The sequence below is a fragment of the Atractosteus spatula genome, chromosome 3 (genome assembly GCF_055471065.1).
Source record: "Atractosteus spatula isolate fAtrSpa1 chromosome 3, fAtrSpa1.hap1, whole genome shotgun sequence".
Classification (NCBI taxonomy): Eukaryota; Metazoa; Chordata; class Actinopteri; order Semionotiformes; family Lepisosteidae; genus Atractosteus; species Atractosteus spatula.
In genome coordinates, this window is record NC_142708.1 from 63,940,126 (window position 1) to 63,961,121 (window position 20,996).

The 20,996-nt window shown below is 40.7% G+C and overlaps 1 protein-coding gene across 1 annotated transcript in view; it reads left to right on the forward strand.

Annotated features, from left to right (window-relative positions):
- The window catches only part of LOC148838162 (bone morphogenetic protein receptor type-1B), a 162,064-nt gene that overhangs the window by 16,099 nt on the left and 124,969 nt on the right, over positions 1-20,996 (forward strand). Inside the window, exon 2 of the mRNA XM_088910857.1 lies at positions 4,628-4,678. The gene's annotated coding sequence lies outside the window, so the exon portion shown is untranslated. The remainder of the gene's footprint in view (positions 1-4,627; positions 4,679-20,996) is intronic.

Consider the following 20,996-nt stretch of genomic DNA (forward strand, 5'->3'; position numbering starts at 1 on the left):
TCCAGGAGTATTAGTCAGTGGACACTGATTAAAAACATGTTCCTTGTATGGCAGCACCATATAAGCCAGTGAAAATTGCAAAGCGTTGCTTCCTTGTGTAACAAATTTTCAACAGCAAAGCTGTCAGTAATCCTCTCAAATCTGATCACTGCTCCCACTTTGTTCATCTGGGAGTTTCATAACTTTGGGGGGAAAGGAAGATTTTTAACTCTACTAGTAGAATTCTTTTTATGGAAACACAGAGTGAAGACTTTTTAATTCTTTCGTAGTAAGTTTTGTAGAAGCATAGTATATGGTCATTGAACCTGGTGCACTACCACTGCACTTTAAACTTTAAGAGCTGCAGGGTTTTGTACAAATCGTCGCTGATAAAGCAAAAATACCTTAATACAGGTTTGCCTAATATTTTGTAATGTCATGCTTCTATACAGTATGTGCAAATTTATTCCAAATAATGTAGTGAGTGTGAGTAAATTGTTATTGTTTTTATACTGTGTAAGACCCTACTGTATGTACATCTCCTTACACCTGAAATGAATTAAGCTGGGATAGAGTGGATGTTTTTTTTCAAGAGCAGTTGAGCACTTTCTTCACCTGTCTCATTTATTCTTATACCTTTCAAAACAACAAGTCTTTATGTCCAGTCTTTGGCATGCACAGCTCAGCAGACTGTAATTCCCAAGTGCCTTTGCTGGACTGCATTAAGTTTGAATATGTCCATAATGTCACGTCAGCCTGTGGTGAAATGTGAACAGTGCCTCAGCCTCGGGCTGCTTTGTGTTCTGCAGTGAGCTTGCCTGGAGAGTGTGCTGCTGTTGTGGTATGGACACCATGTGTTGAATTTGTTACACAAAGAGCCTCTGGAGCTGCTAGACAAGAGCTGAACTCCAGGAAATGGTGTGGCATTGAGGTATGAATAATAGTTCAGTGCTTAAAAAAGAAAAAAAGGCATCTGATAACAGCCCTCTGGCCATTGATTATAGAAAGAGTAAAAAATGGCAAGCTAGTCTGCAAGTGACAGCTTTGATGCTGTCTCCTTTGTGTGCTACAGAGCTCTTCTTTGGCACAGTCTCTCATTGTCCAGTGCAAATGCAGTCACCAGATGAGAATGCTGGAGTTTTATTTTCTTGTTTTTATGTGCTGTAGGTTTGAACGCCTCACTTGTCCTGCTTTGCATTTGGAATAGTCATATGTAAGAGGAGACGGGCCAGAGAGGAGGCTGGAAAATAGGGTGTCCTGGTACAAAGTGTGGAAGGATTTAAAATTCCCTTCCTTTCTCCCCCTGAGGTGGGAGACAATTTTGTTTTAAATTTCAGTATTTGGTGATTTGTAGAGCAAGGCAGTTGCAAAGGCCTTTGAAGTTGTGGATCCAGAAAAAAAAGCATCAAAGGCCCATCTGCATCACTCCGTAGGTCAGCCGGGAATGTTGGGGTTCAGAAGTGCTCTGACAGTGGAGGAGCAGGGGGGGCAGGGCTCATTGCCTGTAATTGCAGTTTGTCACTGAAGGGAGATGTCTGTGCTGAGGGGTTTTGCTGTGACTGGCCTTGAAATACGAAAATATGTTACTTTGCCATGATTTTCAGAAAACACCAAAGGGAAAATGAAGCTGGTCACTGTTCTTCAGTCCCATTTTATTAATAACAACTAGTTCATATTCACTTCTGTCACCTGATCTGTATGCAGTACAAATAGGGCAGTTTTGTCTTTGCTGTCTTTCAATTTTAATTATTTAGGGCAGACTGAGTCACCTTCAGAGTACAATGTTATATTGTATGAACTCTGATTCCTTACAGCTCCAGTTTTTGATTTCAGACTGGGTGCATATAGTGTACTGCACTTGATTTCATTTCTTTCATGTTAGTGTGGAGTGTGCTGTTTTTAGCTCTTTAAAAAACGCTATGCCATTAGCATGGAATAGACAGTGAAGACTCAGATGAGATTATTGAAACACCCTTGTTAAGAGAATATCTGCAATGAGGCATTAAAAAGGCAACAATTGGTATTTTTTTCAATTCTCATTTGTTGAGAGTTGATTGCCTCAGTGTATACTGTATATACAGTATATAGAAATTGGACTTTTACAATATTCAGTGGTCTGTCATTGTTGAAATATTGCTGGGGTATGTAGGTTGGGATACTATTGTTTTTCCCAGATTTAGAAATGGGATAATATTATAAACTATCTGCTGGGATTTTACGCTAAATATTTTTAGCTGTTCCGTTTCTTTAAGAGCAGGTTAGTGATTTTTATACAGTACATACTATACATCAATATTGTGTGTCATGACTTGCTGTCAAAACCATTGTAACACTTGAAGGTTCTAGTGAATACAGTGTAGAAACAGCAGTTTGCCAAGCCGGAAGGGTATTATATAACTTTTAATTATACAGTAGTGGCACTCACATGTTACAATAGAAAAGCTGAAATAAAAAAGTAGTAGACAGCCAGAATAATAAGCCCCCAGCAAACCTTGCGATGGCTAATTGTCCAAACTTTCCTTTTCTGACTCAGTGCAAAGAAAACATGAAAAGGGACTAAACAGGGAATGAACTTCTCCCACTTGGATCTGATGGGTTTTCCAGGTGCGCAGAGCAGCCCACATTTGTCCATAAACAGTGCGTTGGATATGGGCAGACTGAGAGCTGTCACATGGGCAGGTTAGGTCATCCCTCCTTGCATATTAATCATCTGTTTTTGGAAGCTGATGTAGCACCTTAGTAATGATGGGTTTTTCCTTCCGGTATGGTCATTTCTTTATTTGTAGTATTCTTGAAGAGATCCTTGGATAAATCTAAGTAGGTATAGGGGTTCAGTCCAGCTAATGGTGTGGTACAGCTTCTCTTATTCAACCTGGTTAATCAAGATCACGACTGCTGTTTTGAGCGGCTCATGTGCTTTGTGTCCAACCATGTGTTAGATGAAATGACATTTAAAAGATAATTGTGAAATATTAATCACGCACTCTTCATTTTGGCCTTTGTTGAGCTGTAAGGTAGAGTGAATAATTACAAGGAGCCTTCTGGACTGGTGGCAGTGTTTGTTTGCCGGTACCTGATCTCTGCCTTCTGGGCTCTCTTTTGTCACCGCTCGCCAGTTGTTGACATTTGTTTTCAGGTAACAAAACGTTATCACAGAGTGAAGTCAATCATCCCCGATTTCTGCAAATAAAGGTGATGTCCAGATTCTGCACAATGGCAGCTTTATAGGAACGGTAGACTTCAAGAAAAAAGGCAGTTGTCCCTCCCTCCCTTTAATAGGGGTCCTGTAGCAGAGGGAAAGTGGTTTTATTATTTCGCATGGTATTGTTGCCTGAAGCACTGAAATGACATACGCCTTGGACCCCTTTAGCCAGCTGATGTGAATCTTGGTACAGTACACAGTACCTTTGCCTTATCCTTTATCAACATTGTTAATGTGTCTACATGAAAACATTGTGGCTTCCCTTTTCTTTTCTCTTGCCATTTTAAATTCCCTGGGTGTGTGGCACATGAAATCCCAACATTGAATGTGTTTAGCAGGGCTGGAGTGGCTCTGGTAACCCTGGCCTCTGTTCGCTGACTAAAAGTTTGTTCTGGTAATGACTGTCGTACAGGCATGAGAGGGGATAAGCAGAGAGTGGAAACAAAGAGCAAAATGAACAGGAGCCAGAACCTATAAGTGTGTTTCCAGTTGCTTTGCTCTCTCCTTTTTTAAAATACATACAGTACAGTAGGGGTTTTTGGAACTGTTGTGTGGTTATAATTGTAGGAGCATTACAAGTTTTAACTCTACACCCTTGATCCTTGATATGTTCAGGTCTGCTGAGTTGACAGTGAGTGTAGAGGAATCATCAGTGATCAGAGCAGAGTGTGGCATTTTTTACCACTTCAATGCAAATTTTTCTCTCCTCCCTCTCTAATTTCACTGAAATGTATGTTTATTGGGTGCCATTTGTTTTCCAGATAATTTGACCACTGTTAATTTCTAGTAATTTGTTTAATGATCTTAACTCTCTCTTCGTTGCAAATTATTTCAAGATGTTGGCTTCATGCGCCTTTTCCCAGAAGGTCTTTAAATTGTTGAAAGATGGAGAAGCCTGGCTTCCTGTTATTAGAAGAACCCTATGCCTGTGGTACCGGAATTCAGCCAGGCAGCAGTGCTCTTCAGAAGCAGATGGTCTTGATGAACGCAGATGACAGAAAGCTGTAATTTCTCCATTAGAAAACGTGCACGCTAAACATTGCTTTGTTGGATAAAAAGGCACCCATTAATTTCAAGGGAATTAATTACATTATAAAATGTCAATTTGAAGGAAGATTGAAGTAGCTAAGTCTACCGTCTCCCCAGGGAATGGATACCACTCTCAGAGCTATTCAGTCTGTAGTGTTTCATCATCAAACCCTGAGTCAAAGAACAGAAGAATGAAAAATGAATTTTTTTGCAGCAATTCCTGTAGTCTGTGTTGGTGCAGATGTGCAACAGGAAAGCGATTAGGTGCTGTGGTAAGTGATACCTTCTGGTTATAATAAGCGGATACGATTCACACTAAAGCCATTTGTAACAAATTAGTTGTGTATATTGTTTCATACATATCTTAAGGACTCAAATGAACTTCCTCAATTTTCCTGATTTTTATCTGTCTTTCAGGAAAAGAGGCTGGCAGAGATGAAGGGAAGACACATTGCTCTCATCTGTATGGTAAGAATGAATTTAAAAGGAATGAACTGTGATGGGGCTGGCATTTTCTTTCTGTTGTTTCAGTAGAATTGTTTGTTCATTTTGTTTTGGCATAGTCTTTGTTGCACAGTATCCTGTTTGTCGCATGATGGCCAGGCCTATTTCTGTGTTGTAAATGAAGTCGCAAAGGTACTAAAGATTTTGAATGTCAGGGATTTTTCATTGAATCCGATGGGATTGTTCAGCCTATTCTGGAACATCGTGCTTTCAACACATCTGTGTGTGTCTTCCAGTTTCGACCTAAAGTTGAAACTCTTTGCAAGGCAATAATATCCTTTTCGTACAGTGGTGAGCGAAACCCAGTGCAGTATTCAGAGTTTTTTTTTTCTAGTGTGTTAGTTTTAACAGTACTTTGTTTGGTTTCAGTCTTCATTTTTAACTATTATGTCCAAGCGGTTTGACAGTTTTTTTTAATCTCTTGCCCATATCGTTAGCTGAAGACTTGCCTTATCACTCTGATAATTGTTTTGGCCTGATTAATGCACTGTTTTGCTTGGCTTATTTTTTTTAACAGAAAGCTTTGCAAGTTGCTCCTGAGGAGCTTTGCCTTCAGGTGATGTAGTGAAAAATCAGTAAAGTTGCCTGGTATTTTGAGTCAGGTGAAACTTACAGTAGGTTATTTTCTTCATATATTTTTTTTACATGCCCTGGGAAAAGAATAGAATCACAAAGTGTTTGCACCTGTGTTCTGGAATCGTTCAGCTGAGGTTCTGGGCAGTTCCATTCTGGAACAGAGCGCAACTAGGGAGCATTTTTCCCTGGAGGACAGCCTGAGAGTGCTTTGTAAGCTTTTGTCTTTGAAAAGACATTCTTCCATTAAATCGTAGACAAGTTGTTGCTGTGATGCTTCAGACGTCATCACAAAGAGGTGGGACAGTGTCGGTATACTTTATTTTGATGGTTCCGCTTCAGGGTGAAATTTTCTTTCTGGGGTGTGTGGAGTCTGCTGGACAGTCCTTGGTGGATGTATTCCAGCAGGCTCTCCCGTTGGAAGACGTTCAGAACTTCTGTGAGGATGCATTCTGAAACATATCAGGTAGAAGCCAAACCCCAGAAATATTCTGATGCCCGTCCTGTTGTTCTGGAATGTTTGTGCAGAATCTGCAGGAGAGTCACTCACAGGAGTGGGAGTGTTGCTGTGCATATTGCCAAGGAAAAAGCACATCAGTTAAAAAGATGTATTTTTCCTATGATATTGCAAGTATGCATTTCTTTTGTGATGTTTGTCATTGGCTCTGTTCTTTGTAGTCGTTTTGCCTTGATAACCTTTTTGCTATACATATGTCTTCTTTGGGGCGATTGGTTATTCTCATTCGCAGGGAGACAGCTGGAATCTAGTAGCAGAGAAAACGGCAGAATAATGTGCAATTCATTGATCATGGCTTGATGTATATTAAACTACATTAGGTTCAAATAAAATTATACCTCAGCCAAGAGTTATCGGTCGTTGTTGCCCTGTGTGTCTGGAGTGAAATCACACAGAACTACTGAATGTATTTAAAATGTGAGTCATGACTTTAGAGCGAGATTTAATCTAATTGCATGCAGATAGAGAGACAGATGATAGGAAAATGTAGTTTCCTCTTAGGAAGCCAACTGCTCTGCTAATAATAATGATGTCATTTTAAAGCCTGATTCAGGTGCTGGAACCCAGGCTGTAAATCACTAATGAGTGGATAATGGCGCTGCCACTTCACGTGATACCACATTCATGGTTTTTGGACATTTTCTGAGAACCTTCTTTTTTATCTTTAATGTGACGATCCACTATCTTCTTCGTTCTGAAACGTGCAGTTTTGTTTGAAAAAAGCATCTTGACAGTCCGGTGGGTAGGAGATGGGAGGACTAGTGGTATCATAGAGTGGCTCTCTTTCAGGACTTACTGCAGATGTGCTATACTGTGTACTCTGTGTCATTATTACAGGTTTGAATTGAATTGAATTGAATTTGGATTTGTGAGCCAGGTTTCCCGAACACACAGATTCTGACTCAGAGTGAATAAAGTCTAGTACTGACTTCTGTTGTAGATACAGATATGTACAGTATACACTGTATACAGTAGATGTTGTTAAAAATAGTGTTGCTACAAATACTGTACATAAGATACAGTCCAAATAGTATTAGTACACTTTAAGAATGTTTATGAAATTGTATTTAATCTTTTAGTGACACCATCAATTATTATGAATATGTTTTCTTCTGAGGATTGAAAGAAACATTTTTTGGCACATTACTCATTCAATTTTCTTGCTTCATTCATGGACAGTCTAACAAACCAATTTTCTATTCACTGCTTTCTGAGCAGAAGAAAATGGGACCAAATTACGCTTGGAACACCTGGCCTCCTTCATATTACGAGATGCCTGGTTCTAGATCCTTTTGAATACCAGTTAATTATGTAACTAATTAGAGCAGGGTTAGCCCGTTTGGCTCAGTTTCTCTGCAATTAAAAATTTACATTTTTTTATATTAATAATGAAAAAAAAACATTGCTCAATCTCCCCTTTTTCTCGTATATGAAATATTTTGTTCAGAATGTCAGGTCTGATATACTGTCATATGCACTTACACAGATTGCTGGCTTTTTATATGATTTTGTAGAACACATGCTTGATGCAGATTGAATATTGAGTCTCATTAGAGCACAGAAATCTGCCTGCATACTAAATGGCTTAGAACAACTTGTTTGGCAGAAGGCAGATAACCACCCAGACAGGGAGCGGATTGGAAGTCTCACACTGATGCTTATTTTGAAACCTAAATAAGTAATGTTACTTAATTTAATCTGCGGCTCATCATGTCTTTCTCCAACGAGCTGGAGACGTAGTCTGTTTTTGTCCTTCCTTCAACCACGAGCTTCTGCAGATGATCCAAGGTAGCGGATTTAATTTGTCTTTGAACGTTTGCAGCCATTTCGCCCCTGTTGTTACTCAAGGGTAATTGACCCAAGGATTTCGTCCAGCTGTTTCTTGAAAGAAAGCAGGATATTGGTTTTGACAACATGGCTGGGCAGCTTGTTTGCTTGTCATTCTCCTTCTCAGGCCAGCTTTATGCATCATGTTGCACACTGTATCGTGTCAATAAGAATCTTGCCTTAGTTTGTAATCGTTGTTCTTTGCTAATGTTTGCAGCAGGAGTAAAGTTCTGAGTCCCCATTTTACCCCTATGCAAGGTGCAGAAACACTTCACTTACTTACAGGAGATAAGTGAGCTTCAGAAAGTGATCATCCTTTGGCCAGAAGATAAATCAGGGCTTGATCTACACTGAGTTATAGCTTTTACGATAAGCAAGTCTTTACCAAAGTCTGCAGTTGAAAGGCAGAAAACTTGAAAATATAAATACAGGAACTGCGGGGGTAAATATGGAAACAGAATGTCCAAAAGAAACATTGAAGTGGAGACTCTTTGGTGTTTATATAGCTTTTGCACGAAAACTAGCACAAGGCTGGGCCTGGTTGGCACCTGAGGTCTTTCAAGCCAAACCCTAGGAAAGGTGTGGGTGGACCAGGGGAGACCCTTTGAACTAAAGGCCCTAACCTCACCCGGCCGTCTTCTGCGAGAGTGTTGGTGTCCAGGCTAGTGCGGTCGACTAAAATTTCCCTCCAATCTATGGGATTGATTCCCATTGTTTCCTTGTCTTTTGCAATCGCCAGAGGTTGCGGAGATACCAGCGGTGTTTGCTTGGAAGGTTGGCACAGTGACCAAGGCAGATCACGGTGCCTAACCATGCGGAGATTTACTGGAGGTTTGCAGTACTACACACTGCCGCACTTTCATTTCTTTCAAACCTGATCGGAAACGCTATTGAAAACCACCCGAGGATCCCCATAAAGAAACAACCCCATCGCCGAATTCCTGGTTTAGGATCACTTTCAGGCGGAGCAGCAGTCCTTGGTCAGACCTAGAAATGTTTTCTGAACCACGTTTTGTTTTTACGACTGATGATGAATATCTAAGCCAGGGAAGAAATAGAGTTATTGGGCTTTATGTCAGAGCACTTTCCTCTGGGTGGTAAAATCGATGCTTAGGAGCACTTTATTAAAAAAGGAACACTAATGTGAGAAATTGAGAAATCTTGCATTAATGATTTTTTTTTTACAATGCAGGTCATAGGCAAAGTTTCTTTCAGGGATTTCACGGGATCTGACTAAAGCATGACCATAAAATCCCAGGTGGTAGAAATGCAGAGAGTAAATGTTGCTTTGCAATCAAACAATTGAATTTTTTGCAGCTTTTTACAGGTCCCAAATTGTGGGATTTGGAAAGCATTCTCTGAAATGCATGCTCTTACCGATATGCACTACGTATTCTCTTGTTACTAAATCATAGCAGCTGCTTATCCAGCGCATGTGACCTTGAAATCCACTCTCAGTGGTCTCCCAGCGCTGTGCTGTCCCATGCCAGTCGCTTTTCATCATTCCTACAAATTACATGTTACTGAGCCAAAGGATGTGCAGATTGCCAGTTGTTAATTTAACTGCCTTGGCACATTCAGTTCACCTGATGAAGTCATTCACTTCGCTGTTGAGGGTCAGGCGAACAGCAGTAACTCCTTCAACTGGAGCCCAGTCACCTTTCCACATCCGCTCTGTGGATGGCCGTTGCTTCGGATGGTTTGTGACGATGATGTAGACGCATGAGGCGTCATGCAAAAGTAAGGGACATGACAAAGTTGTTTCATGTTGTGAAAAACAGTTAAGACAAACTGGAGTTTAAGATTTGGGTTTGATTTTTCTGCCTTGGGACGTTAAAACTGAAACTTCTGGCCTCCCCATCGTGACCTTGTAGCTGTGCAGCCATCGGCTGTTTGTCTTGGCTTCTATTAAGCATTACGGACTCGCCTCCCTGATTTTCACACGCAAATAGGAAATGGGATTCATTTTAATGTTGTCATAATTAAGCACTACTAATTTTAAAGCCCGTCTTTTTGGGTCCAGGCGTTGATTCACAGCCCCCAGTTTGTTTTGCTCGGGGCTGCCTAGTGATCGCCGTGAATGGCATCTCTCCTGTATAAACACCGTCCCCCTCGCGGTGCTGACAGGACAGGGGCTGAGAGCAGGAGCCCCTGCCAGAGGTCTGTAGGGTAGGAAAGCGTTCCGCGGGCTGCTGCCGGGCTGGAGCAGAGCTGACTCCATGGAAAAATCTTGTGCGTGTTGAGAACGAAGCTCACCTGCACGCAAACCAGTGCGTGCGAGCAGGCAGCAAAAACAGGCAACATGTGACTGCCAGTCAAACAGGGGGTTCAGCTTTTGAAAAGCAGACTGAGTTAGGAGTTGTAGAGGATCCTTCTCTGGGGTTTTGAGACTTACAGGGCCGAAGCTGAAGTGGGCTGGCAGGGGTGTGATGCCAGTGAGTGTGGAACTGTGATCATGGTGTTAGAACGAGCTCTTCTTTGGAACATACACATTATGTCCAATGGGAGAAAGAGTTTCTTGCATCTTAACTTTCTCCTGTTGCCCTATTCTAGATATTGGCATTTACTGTACATTAACGTGCAGGTTCATGATAAAAAATGGTCCACCTTGGACATTGGCTTTGTATTTAGATGGTTTTAAAACAAAAGGGCTTCATAAATATTTTTTTGTTTTAATTAGGTAGCATAGTTTTTGTATTTCCAGACAGTTTGAATAATAGTGTATATAGTAGTTCTTTGCACTATCGCCAGCAGCCATGTCACCCTGCAACTCACAACTGGCAGCCCACTAAAGCTGAGCAGGTGTGAGCCTGGTCAGTACCTGGATGGGAGACCTCCTGGGAAAAACTAAGGTTGCTGCTGGAAGAGGTGTTAGTGAGGCCAGCAGGGGGCACTCACCCTGTTGTCCATGTGGGTCCTAATGCCCCAGTATAGTGATGGGGACACTATACTGTAAATACAGTAAGCGCCCTCCTTCGGATGAGACGTAAATGACTGTCTGTGGTCATTAAAAAATCCCAGGGTGTTTCTCGAAAAGAGTAGGGGTGTAACCCCGGTGTCCTGGCCAAATTTCCCATGCCTCCTAATAATCCCCCTCTATGAATTGGCTACATTACTTTGTTCTCCTCCCACTCCGACGGCAGGCGGAGCGACGTGCCGGTTGGAGTATTTCTCGGTCGCAGTTAATGGCAACGTCAGCTCAAAGATTTGGTTCAAACCACCAAATGGAGACGGGCGTGCCGACAAGCGGACCCTGCTGATGCGGGATTAACGCTAGGAAAGAGAGAGAGTAGTAATGCACTGCATGTGCTAGAAAAAAACTGTTTCTAATACTATACAAATATTATACTGTTTATTTGAAAGGGACAGGGGACTATGGGTGTTGCCCCCTAATGCCGTGATGGGAAATCCGCCTGCTTGACATGCGCTACAGAGACAAAGGATCTGGACAGATTTCAGAATTCAGTGACAAGGGGCACAATCCATTTCTATGTCCTGATCATTCAGTCCTCATCAAGTGAAGAATACGTACCTCTTCTTTGAAACAACAGGGACAAAACAATTTTATTGTAGTTATAAATTCCTAATATTTGTATAAGAAATCCCATAAGATTCTGACGTTCTTCACATAGCACATAACACAGTGGTTCAGGTGGAGAAATGAGAAATAGCTAAGTTCAGTCAAACTAAGGAGGCAATTAGCGAGGCCAGCCTGTATTGGCCTAAAGTAATATTAAGCCAGGACTTAAGGGTTAGCTATGTTACTTTACAAACAGCCGTGGGATTACTAATGACCGAGAAGTCTGAACCTTGGTTTAATATCTCATATGGAGGGAAGCACTTCACTTCCACAGCCTGGGACAGCCTTCCTTTCAAAATATTACAAGTTTCTTTCAATAGATTTTTTTTTTGCATGTCATTGTCAATCAAGTCAGATTTAATGTTTCATTTTCCCTTTTATGAAAACCTAAGCTTTTAATGGCTCCTTCTTAAATTTCAACATTACCTTTATTGTACTCTAAAAATTGATTTGAGTAATCAATGCTATGGAAGACGAAAATGGACATTTGTATTTTATACATGAGCATCTTTCTTTAATTATGCTTTGCTCTGCTGTTGACTAATTTCTTTTGAATTTTTAAACTTATTTTATGAGGCAATAGTCTGTTTTTACAGAAACAATTCACTGATACCAGGAAATGTCCCAACTTTTCTAGAGCTTTCTTTTGCTCAGTGCTCTATATTAATTGGTCAGTTACAATACCGACACCACAGAATCACTCTTATGGGCTGACACCTTTCAGGGTTCTCTGCACAGACTTGTTAAAACTGTCATTGATGTTGAACCCATTTACAGATATTCTCCTTTTCCAAAATGTTTTCAGAAGGCAAATGGATGGACTTGTAACAATCATTTCTGGTTTCTCACAAATGCATTCCTAATGAACACCAGCAAACATTTCTGAATGTTAAATGGAGTCTGCACTTAACATTCAATGCAGCACTTTTCTACTAAATATGTTTAAATTGTCTAATGTGTTTCAAGGTTTCTCATCACCCTTTTACTTTCTTTTCAGATCTACAGATTTAATGCAGTATTTTCTTTTACTACTAAATGATTAAAAACTAATAACACTTGAAATAACAATGGGACAGAGCTATCCATGTTTTTATCTATTGGCTTGATTAGACAGCACTTCCTGTTATTTTGATTAGAGATTATTTATTGAAGAATCTGCGTGGCATAAGTAGAGAGACCCCTTCCACAATTATATTTTGGCTGGGAGCAGAACTGGTAGGCTGAATGGTGCTATAATTCATTGCTTATGGGCTCTGTGGAGACATGTGAATTACCAGAGGCTCAATTCTTCCTGCTAATTTGATCAGCACAGTGGAGGTGGTGAATACTGTTTCTTCCTATTGCTTAGTGGCTAGTCAGTAACAGAAAGAAAGTGGACATTGTTTGCTGTTTATTAAAGCAAGCTGGACATGGAGTCCAGGATGGAGAGATGTTTGGCTCTCTGGGTTGAAAAAAAAAACAGTTTGATTTTAAATAATAAAAAAATAAAAATCTCAACTGTGTTTGAAGCTTAACTGCTCAGATTTGGTTGAGTGTGGCTGTTGCTGGTAGCAGCTGGCCAATAAATACCTGTGAAATCACTTAGGCATTGTGGCTGGCTTGGGCACCATCAGTAAAGGGCAAGTCTGCAGTGCTTTGCCAGGCTTGTTCTGTAGTGAGCTATGTCCTCTGCAGGTCCTGCTGTTGAACTGTAGAGCCCTTTACTGCAGTTACTGCTAAAAAGTGCTTGAGCAGTACACAGTGGTCTACCGCTGCTGTATGTCTTCTTGTCACCCCTGCTTGATTGAAATAGAACATTAATGAGACAATACTGTTCCTTATTTCATTGCACTGCTGTCTTAATGTTTATGGGCATTTGCAAAGTGTATCAACACCAGAATCAACCATCTGTGTTGTGTTGTTCAATAGGGTAATATATAAGGGTAAATACCTCACTTTTCCAAATTTTTCCTGATGATCCTGAAATTGATTTGGCTGCATGCATGGTGTTGGAGAGGGAGTGTAACTGGGAATGAACAGGAAAATGTGCCATGGAACCTTCAGGAAATCCTAGCCAGTGGTGAATCTTTAAACATATTTTTTCTGTGACAATTCTGACCTTTCATGACAGTTCTGGTTTGTACTCTGAGGTAAGAATGACTTTCTGCATAAGAACGAGCTTCTATGAATGTCCCAAGGAGCTTTTATTTAGAAAGAACTTTCTGAAGCACAGTGTTTTACAGTATCCAATGTACAGTCCATAAACTGTAAAACAACAAATGCCTAGCTCATTAGGTGCCCAAGAACTGGCAAAGTTTCAAAGGATTCAACTCTTCAGTGCCCAAGACCCAGAACATGTCCATTTTACCAACTGTCTGTTGCTGTTGGTCTTCAGAATGCTGGCAAATGTTTAATTCAGCAGGTGCTGTGTATCTGTGCACATACACTGTAGCAAAGACTTCTTTGAACATAAGGTTACGAATGAAAGCAGCCCATTGCTTGGTTACTGGTAACTAAGTGATCTGTGGGTTTTGCGCACATGTGTCTTGAAAGAAGTCAGTGTATTCACTTCCATAACATGGCTGGCCAGCTTGTTCCAGACTCCCACACCCCTTTTTGTAAATAAATGCTTCCTGTTCTCGGTTTTAAAGTAATTTCAGCATAGCTTCCATGTGTGTCCTCTGGTTTGTGTTTTACTGTTGATTGTGAAGAAGTACACTGGGTTGGCTTTGAATCAGATTCCCTCGTGGTTTACTCTGTGCAAGAGACAATCTAATTGTTATTGTTATCCTGTCCTGTGCAGGACATTCCTTTGATCTTGGGAAAGAACATATGAACAAAAAAGAACAAACAAGTGCATGTCATTTGGTAGTAGCTAATTGATCGCAGGATCTTATCCTGCTGTTTCTTGAAAAAAGCCAGGGTATTGACTTCAATGACAAGGCAGTTCCTACTCCCACAACTCTTTGGGTAAAGAAGTGCCTCCCATTCTTGGTTTTAAATAAACTTCCAAATCCATATTATTACTCTTCTTTGGAGTAATTACAGTGCAAATAAGATTTGGAGTACAAACCCACAAAAAGTAGGAAACAGTACTTTTCGCAAGTTTATTTTTGACATTGTTTCAGACAAAAAAGTAATAATTCTTTAATTGGCCTTTGTCTTTCTTTCTGATTTTTGCTTTAAATCTTTAGATACGCTGATTACTTAATCTAGTTTGTAGTTACTAGTTACAGTTCAGTCTAGTAAACTGCTGTTAGAGGTTTTTCTCTCTGTAGCTCCCAAATCAATCAGCAGGGACATTATGCAAGATGCAGTACTGAGGATTCCCCACTTACAGTACTTCAACCCATAGGAGTTTGGTCAGCCATGAAAACATAATATAACCCAGTGAGCAGGCTTGTTCTGAAGGTTTCTCGTAAGTACTGAAGCAACACTCAGGAGTAATATGCGTAAAGCAGGTGAAAATGATCATAATTAATCAGGAAATAAAAGCCTTTCTTCATAATCCAGGGAAGATGGTTGTGTACTGCACGGTGTCAAGTGAAGCTGAAGAGGCCGTTCGACTCAGCCTAATGGTTTGTGAAAGAAAGATCTTGGCACGTTAAATACCGTTTGCTGTGAGTCATCATTTCAAAAACTGTCTTGACTGTCACTCTTTTCTTTTCCCGTGCTGCGTTAATAAGCCTGATTAAAAGATGATTTGGAGATGACAAGTTGACGGCCGCAATTTGCACCTAATCAAGGTGAACAGAGGATGCAGTCTGAAAACTTTCTCGATGCCTCCAGGAGGATGATTCTCATTTCTGTGCAGACATGCATTTAGGTAGGGAGGGTGGAAGAATGGGAGGGATGCATTGCAAACAAGGAACAGGCTACTAAAAAAGTAGGATACCTGTTTGTTTTGGATCAATCGCAGTATTGAATGCTCAGTTTCCATATTTACATTTAGTCTGGTATTTTCTACCTCACAAAACTCCTGTTGCTTTTCCAGGAGGACACTGCTTCTGTGTGTCTCCTCTCGTCTCTCAGAAGCCCTCTGTTGCCACAAAGTTCAGGAAAAATGTACATTTTTTTTAGTTTGCTTTACTGCAGCATTTTTCTTTTCTTTCTCTTTTGACGTTTCGATTCCACCTTTTTACATCGTGAACCACGGGTATACCGTATATGACAACATTCAGGTTTGATTTCTCAAAGGCACTCACTGTATTAGACAAACAAGTGAGAGGAAATCCAGTGAAATGCAATTACATGATACATTGGGGCCACCGGTATTCTGTTACTAATTCGTTGTCTTATTATGAAAGCACTGTGCTAAGAAATGGCTTCCTGCACATTTGAGCAGATGTACTGTATGGGAGACAAAACTAAAACTATATTAACTTTACATGCGAAAGAACAGCCTACATGCATAAGAAGGGACAACAGTCTTGCAATAAATCTCTGCTTTATTGCCCCACCTAACTTCAGCGCTTGTTCAGGAACTGCTGAATTTAATTAGCATTCCAGAGCCGTTAAATAACAAACCTGTCACAACAAGATCAGCAGTAAACACACACAAAAGCACCTCTAATATATGTTGCTCTAGTCTACATCAGACATGCAGTTGGCAGTAATAATTTGCAAATTACTGTAGCATGTCATTGAAGTGAGTTTAAATAAGAAGGGATTTTGCTCAAATTGATTTCATCTTTAAGGACTGATTGTCGGTAAGCCGGGTGCAAGGGCCAAGTCGATGTACAACGTCAGTGCTGGGTGGTGGAAAGAAGCTGCAGCAGGGCAGGCAGGTTGGGCAATAGTAGCACATGGCATGAATGAACTGCCGGCTGCTGCAGTAACCTGTCAGCAGGAGGCAAAGGCAAAGCAAACCTTCGTTTTTGTTACAAGTTCCTTCGATTTTGCTGGAATCTGAGGACGCCCTGTATTGATATGATTGCCTGATTGCCCTTTTGCTGTACTGTATGTTTTTTTCTGTTTCGTTCCTGATGATTTGCACTTGTATTTGTGCAGCCTGAGAAAACGCCACAAAGGTTAGACTTCACTGCTTAGTAAAAATAATTGATGATATACAGTATAGTAGGATTGTTCGTGTTCCCTGCATTAGTAAGATCTCTGCATTGTCACAGTTTACGTCATAACAGAATCTTCACTGAGTATAACCACATAACTGATGTGTTTGCACTGTTTAACTTTTAATTTTGGGACAGTATGTTGGTGATTATTTAGGGCTGTTTTGCTGGTTGTAGGCACATGAATGCAACATGCACTAATGTGCTTTGTGTGGTCTTCAGGAAGGAGCTTCCCAAGGAAGTGCTAACAAGCCCATGCCTCCACGATTGTGCTGATGAGTGTCAAAGAGCACAAAGCGAGGTTGCAAAAATCACATCACGATACAGATAAAGCTGTGGCCCTGACGGACCCTGAAAATGAGGCCCTATGACGTCACGTTTTACCTGCAATACGTGACAGGTTATGTCAGAAGAAGTCAGGAGTGAGCTTGCACGCTTGATCACACCAATTAGAGCAGGTTGAATACTGGTTAAATCGCCCCAGTCAAGTGCTTTCCTCGGTCATTTCCTGCAGTGTCTTTGAAATGTGCACTTTCCATTTGACCTCATTGTTCACTTTTGTAGGTACCTGTTCTTCTGGCTTTGCACGATTAATCTTTGAAGTCCAAATCAGTGCTGCATTTCATTGAGCCTCATTCTGTTATGCAAATTTTATTGACACGAAACATTTTGACTTCCTGTAGATTAGAATCGCTACCGGGGGATGTCTTGCTGTATTTCAAATGCAATCATGTTTGAATACAGAGGTTCTAGCGTTCACAATGACAATCCATCTCACTGGATAGATGAAGCAAGCCATTAGAAATGATGATCATCCCTTTTTCATGCCAATCTGTCGTTTTACTCCGCCGTTTGAGTACAGGAAGCATATTATTTCATCATCTCTACAATAGGTGCTCAATAACTTTGGTTTTAATTACTACATAACATAATAAAGGGCCACCGCTACAACCAACTAAGACACACAGAGTTAAAATTATGCCTGTAGAATTCACATTTTTTATCTGTAAAAATAGGTTAATGGCAATAAAATTTACATTAACAGTAATATCTGATAGTTAAGGGATTCCTGCGCTGTCCTCATGTCTGATTTTTTTATCACCAGCAGTAATTTTATTTTTAATATTTAGACATCAGCAGGTTAAGGTTGCATTCATACAGTAGGCAGCAGGAGTAAGTAGAGCTGTTACTTTGTAACTGGAAGGTTGTGTGCTCTGGAAGATGTCAGGTGGAGTATTGCCCAATTAAATTGCTCATTTATGCAATCTGAAAGTTGTTTTTTCCTACCTGTAGGTAGGGTTGTTATTCAATGATTTTTAATAAGCTGTGTGAACAGTATGTGATGGACTGTGAATACCGTTTCTTGTCGTGTAAAAGGTCACTTTCAAGTTTTTGCTCGTCTGGAACCCTCCATTTGATGTGCACGAGGTATACCATAACAGCCTTCTCAAGCTGTAGTCTGTGACAGTACATCGCAGTGAGCAGTTATCTCGTTAATCAGCTACTTACCAATTGTCGTGGAAGACAACTGTGGCCTGGTTGTGTCTCGCTCAATGTTTCGGCTTTTGCTGAGCTTTCTGTAAAAAGAGAGCTTTTGCTTTTTTTTTCCCTCGGATCTTGTCAACCCATTACAGCTCTTCCAGATTCTGCCTTTTGTTGTATTGTGAAAATGGGTACTTCAGCCACTGAAATTGCTGAGGAGTCAGATGTGTTGGGGTGACTGATGCAGCAATGTATAGAGAACATGTCTAGGGGAACGGGCTCTGGCAGCTCACACTTCAGGAGACGTGTATAATGTACTTACATGGATAAACCCATTTTATTGCGGCTAATAATATATAATGACACTTAGTTTATTCACAAAGTACATTCCTAGACTCTAAAGCCATGTTTTGAAGCTCCGGAGATAAAATGAGTCGTCATCAGATCTTGGTTTGTTGGTGTGAAAGATGGCAAACTGAGCTAGCGTCCCAACTGTGCTGGTACCTGAAGGGTTATAAACAATGAATGCAGCCGTCCAGCTGGTTCAGATCCAAACACACTCAATTGTGAAGATCTTAATGAAATCTTATCGAAAGCACTGGAAAGCAGCTTTCCTGAATGTGAACTTCATTTCCCTTTTTTAACCAAGACAAACTGCTGGGTACGATCCAGCGGAAGATGATGTTGTTCTTATGCTGCTTGAGTCCAGTACGCTTGGTTGATAGTAGTGGGGTACCTAAGTGCTTCCCTGTTTCCTGCAGTCATTAAGTGCCTCAGTGCGTCAGAGCTGCATGACCTTAGCTGTGCAGCAGGTGGAGGTATGTCATGAGACACCCTCTTGATAGTTTTGGCCCATGTGAAGAAGTCCGCGAGACAGCTACAGTATGTGAACCTTCTGCAGCTGTGAGGAAAAGCATATTGGACCTCGGTGGTGCTATGGTAGCATTGACAGGGCTGGCACAGCAGGAGGGCCTGGGAGTGACGGCCTTCTTTTCTATGTCTCTTGTAGGCAGGAAAGCAATGAGTGTTCCCTTTCCACTTCACAATAGCACAATACTGAATATATTGGGTAAAAAAAAGGATTTAACGCATGAACAGAGAGGTGTCATAACTTTCATTATGCATCAGTGTTCTGTACAGTACTTTGTCCTGCTAGATCATCTTAGCAATTTGATGAAGAATGGCTACTTAATATTGTGCTGTTATTATATTTATACTTTATAAATAGAAAGCAAAGAAATGAAATCTTGTGGAAAGCATAAACTAAACAGTTTAGACGAACAGTAGTAAGTTTGGCACCTCAACTCGTGGGCATGTTGAACACTAATCGCACAGCTGAATATGTTTCCTTTAAACCTGTTTCAATTTTTAAAGCAGAAAAGCTTGTGGTTTTGATTGAGATTAACTTGTGAATATCCCAAATGGATAAAGTCATTATATATTCAGTGTACTGTATATGTAATTTGAATGAAGATAAGAATTTTGGCACTAACTCCTTTACAGCTTGACAATAAAATAAAACTCTTATCAAAACCTTGTTATGACAAAGCATGTAATGTACTGTATATGCCTAATACTTTTTTTGTAAAATCCTTTGTTTCTTTTTACCTAATATATTCAGTAATACATAATACTAATAATACATTGAGCTGGAGAATGTGATTGTGAGCATTCTTATGCTTCCAGACATATTTTTTTTTCAGATATTGACAGAAAAGTGCTTTCACACCTTGTCTCATGCTCAAACTGTACTGTTGTGTGATTGGCTTACGAGGGACCTGGCTGGTTAAAGATTAAGATCTGGGAGCTGTCCTGTGGCTCAGTCAGGAAATGCTCTTTCCAGAGAGCAGATTGAACCCCGTGGCCCAGATTTCGTTGGCTTGAGCCTGGGCTGCTGTAAGCCATTTGCTGTCCTGAATTCCCTAAGCAGTGCTACTTGCTGAAGCTAGGAGAGAGTCACCCAGGACATCATGATCCCTTACTGGGGGGGGGGTGAGGCATGCAGTGTAATGCAGAGAGTCGCATCAGTCTGCCATCCTCTACCCTTTGTTTCCTGTCAGCGCTGTGGAGTTCAGCATGTGAACCTGGGCATGTCTTCATGGAAGCATGCTCCAGTCACAAGGGCTATAGCACGAGCCCCAGCTGATTGACAGTAGTTGGCTGTAAATCGAGAGGGTGTATAAAGAAAAAAAAACCCATCCCAGCATTAAAAAAGATTAAAATATTATTCAGTCAAAAGAATATTATGTAGACTCCCATGTTGGGGTGCAGCTGAAAATGCCTTTTAGTTGTACTCATTAGAGCACTGGAGCATTTTCTCAGGGTGTGTCTGACAAGTGGCACTCTGTATTTTGGAGAACTGAGACTTCAATTATTGTTTGAAAGCCATGTACAGCACATGACTTTCCTACAAAGGTATTGGTGCGTCTGCAGCAGTGTTCACATTTTCCAGAGGCCGTGACACACACATTCTTCAAACCATCTGGGCCAGATGTGCTTCTGAACAGCCCTTTCCAGCTTAATGTCTGCTCCGTGTTTTTCAAATGGCAAGTGCTTGGGAATGAGACTCCTAGCAAACCACAAAGCACTTGGAATCATTTTGTTTTGCCACTGAGCTTGTAGGCTGATTTCCATCTGGGGAGTGTTTGAGGTCCCGGCAGGTACTGTAGGTGAATGGATTGTACTGCTCTTCTGAGTAGAGAGTGAGATACTTACTGTAACCATTCAGATTTTAGCCAATCTGAAAATGTGATGTAAAATAGACTTTAACATAGCATACGGCCAACACAGTCATGTAACATGCTACAATAAACGCAGACTTGTAGGCCTTTTGCAAGTGAAGTGCACAACAATTCATTGATGACATACTGTAATATAGCTAAGAAATAGGATTTGAAAGGTTCTGCTGTAGCAATATTATTAATTCGGGATGAGATGAAATTCCAGAGGCTGAATCAGTGTCCTGCAATGTAAATCAAATCAGAAGGAGAAAAAAATGAATAAGGTTCTTTGATTGCACTCCCACTTATTTGGTCACTATAGCAGATAGCATGGTTTGCGTGTAGGGCAACTATTATTTCCTCAGTCTGGATACATTCTGTGGCACACGGATTCCTCACAATGAGACGCATTTAGAACCTGTTCAACTATTTTTGGAATGGCAGATGGAAAATATGCAATTTGCCAGGTCTCGTTCAATCAAGCATGGCCTATTTATAGACGGCTTACATAGGGAATCCTACCCGGCCTTCCACA